Genomic DNA, 4,798 nt, shown 5'->3' on the forward strand with positions numbered 1-4,798 from the left:
GAGAGAGAGAGAGAAAGAGAGAGAAAAATTACTATTTTAAGATTGATAAATACAAGATTGATAAATAACATGTTATTTATAACGTCGTTATAAGTTTTTTTGGTAATAAATGAGTATAACAAATGAGCTCTAAAAAACAGGGATGAAACATTAATGGATTAGCTGTCTAAATAACGCGATTATGAATTTTTTCATTGTATTCACAGTTCACATGTATAGACTAATTCAGATATATAATCTTTATAGTATTTCAGATATATAATCTTTACAGTATATTTAATTTCTTAAAATAAAATTTTTTCTTTGTCATATCTTATAAATTAAATATATCTATATAATGCAGATTACAAACAATATTATTTTGTTATCATAATATAATTTTACCCCCTTAGAGCACTCACGATAAATCATTTCGTATCTTGTTTTTTTTCTTCGAAATATTGCACTTGGCTAAATAATTCTTTCTATTCTTTCTTTATTTTTAAATATATAACATTATAAATGTTTTTTAAAGATATTTTTTAAATATATATAAGAATGTCCCGAGCAGAAATTTGATCAGACATACCTGATGCATGATCAGAGCCCAGTCAGATAAGAGAAAGGTTTGCCTGATACGGTTTACCTGAAATTATCCCTATCAGGATCTGAATACAATGACAGAATATCTGTCTCATGTAACCCTAATCAAGGCCTGAACGAGCAGTAATAGAGTGCGCCTGATAAAAATTGTTTGATATTATCTTTACTAGCGCTTGAACAGGAAATATCTGACAAAAATTGCCTAGTGTAACCTTGATCAGATTCCGAACAAGCAGTAATAGAATGTGTCTGATAAAAATTGCAATATAATCCCGGGATCAGCGGCTGAACAAACAGTAATAAGGTGTGCCTGATAAGAATTACCTGATATCGTTCTTATTTTTATTTAACCCCGATCATATCTGGAATGGACATGCAATGAGCATCCTTTAAGAATAGTAATTTTCATTACAATCATTATCTAAATAATTGCAATGATTATAAATAGACAATAAATAACACATTTATCAATTGAAGAAATGGTATAGTACGTAAGGCAGGAGATTCATAAGCCAGAGATTCCAGGTTCGAATCACTAAAGTAAAAATGTTTTTCAAAATCAAATTGAATATTTAATTTCAAGCATCATATACATCATATACGTACTGGAAATAACTCATATGACAACTTTCTTAAAAAAAGATGTTAAAATTTTGTCATCCAATGATGAGTGCTCAAAGGTCTTAATATGGAATCCTGATAGGGATCCGAACAGGCTCTGTGATAAGGATCTGATCTTTCGACTTTGTCTGGTTATCGGAATATTGCGTTACATTCCTGATACAGTCCCTATTAGGGATAATCTACTAGGGGCCTTACTCATGTTAGTTAAACGTATTATTAGAAAGATATTTTATTAAAAGTAATACGAAAAAATAAATTTATTTAAGTATAAAAATTACAAAAAATGCAGTATATATTATATGATATGACAGCATCTATTTCATTCATGAAAATAATGCACAATATTTACTATAGGCATATATTTTTTGAGCTCTATTCTCTACTAAAAAATAGAATTTTGAATTTTTTTTTACATTTACCGCAAAAGTTTGCATATAATATGCATATAATATTCTATCAGTGTCAAGAAAAAAGTAACGAAAAAATAATGATTCGTTATATTTTGAGTAATAATAACGGTAATGTGTTATTTTTGCAAATCAATAATGAGTAATGCAAATTATTTAAAATTATTTAAAAAAAAAAGAATAACGAGTAACGAATTATTTTTATGAAGTAACATTGCCAACCCTACTATTTTATTATTTTTTATTGTATATTGACTACTTTTAGAAGTGTGCAATAACATAATTTTCGGTGAATTTTCTGATATATCATTCCACGTCAAATCGAGCACCAAAAAAAAATCAACATTTTAAATTTTTTTGAAAATTTTCACATATCTTCTACATATAAAAAAATGAGACACGTGTATGGGGAAACAAATTTTTTAAATATTTTCACGAAATTATGTTTACTTTTAAGAATTGACGAAAAACGTATGTGTATATTCAAATGATTGTATCGCCGAAACAGTAAGTCGAATGAAAAAAATGCAAGAGATCAGTTTTAAAGATTATAATGTTTTATATTTTGATTATTTTTAAATATACATTTAAATATACATTTGTTTTGAATAAATATTTTTTTTATAATTTTTAAATACATTTTTTGACATCAATTCACCAACTTATAGTTTCTGATAAAAATTCATCATATTCGCTCTTCAATTATGAAATAATCCTGAAAATTTCAAAAGATGTAAAATTTTAAAAGAATCGGAATCTTTGATTTTTTTATCAAAAATATGCCCGGTTTGACGTAAAATGATCGATGTATGTATTTGAGTAAGCATCAAATATTTTAGGAACATATTATCATCTACCAAACATTTAAAAAGTTCATATAATATAAACATGGATTTATAAACGTTTATATATGGGCTGTCTAAAAAATAATGGACATTTGCACATAATTCGTAAACGAAGAGATATTCGAATGAAAGGACATGAAAGTGCATTTTATTGATTACAAGATCATTATTTTTGAAACCATTATTTTTGAGCATAACGACATTTATCATTTATAGCTATACATTTCTCTCATGTAATGGTGAACAGTTTCTCATCCGGTCAAAGAAATCCAGCGGGTCTTTTCTTGACTTCACTGATTCCTACATTTCATCATCTGTGATAAAATGAATGCTTCCAAAATTCTTTAAATTTGGAAAGAAGTAAAAATCGCAAAGGGCCAAATCCATCAACTCTCGAAATTGCACACCTATTCACAATACCTAGTTCGATAAAGTTTCGTCACTATAAACGGCTTGTAAACGACAATTAATGTTACTAGAATTTATTTTTTGTATGATAAACTAAAAGACGCAGTCAAGTCATGGATAAAGAAAAAACTGCTGGAATTCTTCATTGACTGGATGAAAAAACTGGTTTACCGTTGAGAAAAATATATAGTTGTAAGTAGTGACGTTGAAAAATAATGAAAAATAATACGCAAATGTTGCGCCTATGTGGTCGATTCGCGAAGTCGCTCTCGCGTTCACCCACTCCCGCGGAAATAAAGAACATAAATGTAAAAAGGAGAACAAGAAACATTTATTAACAAAGAGAACACAGCAAACGATAAATGATAATGAAAAAACACGTCCGGACATGGCGACGGCTTACATCCAAATCTGAAGATCTTGTTAAGAAATTGAATGGCTAGTCACTTCGACAATGCTCTCTCTTCTACATCGGATGGCAAGGCATGGGCATAACAATACGTTCTTATAGCCAATAAAATATATTTTTATGCTCTTTTTGTTTCGTTGAATAAGTTTGAATAAGTTAGTTGGTCCAGTAATCGTAACGTTAACCAAAACACTTGACCTTGCAAATTCAGTGATGTAAAGTATCTAGATACATTTCTTAACTCCGTAACTGTAACCAATTATGTTTTACTTTGTATCTTATCAAAATGTATCTAAAATAATATTTTAGATACATTTTAAGATGCACTCAACTAATTATGTGATTTAAGCAAAAATTAATCCAATCAATGAGCGAGTTCATAAGAAATTAGATTATACATGGTAAGTTTAGCAGTTGGCAACTCTCAAATTTAATCGGCCGATCAAATAACTAGCGTTGATGGAACCAGAGAAAAATTGTGAAACTGATTCTTAGATGATTGCGAAAATTTGATTAGTTAAATGTAAGATAAACTTGGATATTTTATATATGACATTATATATTAATAAACTATATGAGAAACTATAAAATAATTCTATGTAAGAATAATGAAGAAAGTAGGAACTTTATATAAAAATTAAAAATAATTATTTAAAAAAAATGTAATATTCGAATCAATTACATTAATTCAAAATCGAATTTATTTGATATATGAAGTCAAAGTTAAATTTATTTCGGAATTAGTACTATCAATAACTTGTTGAGTTCTTTATTTTGTAGTTCCTATATAAATATTTTATGCAACTAATTTAATATTGATAACATAAGGAAATATTCCTTCAATTCAACATGCTTTTAATTTATCATTATAAATCCTTAAGACAAATTGATACGTTATTATTACAAATAGAAAGATTAAAATTAAGTTAGTAACAAATCGAATTGATTTAACTACTTATGTTTATAAGCCCATGATTTAATTGATTTAATTTAGCTTTTTATTTATTTAACAGCATTTTTTTCAATATACTTATGCTAAAAAACAAAAATATTTTAAATAAAATTATGCATCTATACAACTATCTAAATTTATTTCTAAAATAAATGTATCTATATCTAATTACTCATAAAAATATATATCTGCATCTGTACGTAATTACATTTGTCTTCAAATAACTGTAACGATATCTACTTATTTTAAACAATTTTATCTCTTACAATATTGTGCAAATTTATATTATTCAGATTGAAGAGTGAATGACTATTATTTTGAGTTATTTTAAATCAATTTTTTATTACGTATAAAAACGTCACTCTAAAATTCTTATACTGTACTAGTGCCATTGTTGAGAAAATCCTTCGTAAGGTTAGAAAGACGCAAATATACGAGTTATCACCATACCGCCATACGGTTTACCCAATCGTCATAAATATGTCCCACGAATCGCCATACATGTTTTAGTATCGCATACACAAATGATGGAATTCAGATACATAAATTTATATATATATATATATATATA

Source organism: Atta cephalotes (genome assembly GCF_000143395.1).
Source record: "Atta cephalotes unplaced genomic scaffold scaffold00026, whole genome shotgun sequence".
NCBI lineage: Eukaryota > Metazoa > Arthropoda > Insecta > Hymenoptera > Formicidae > Atta > Atta cephalotes.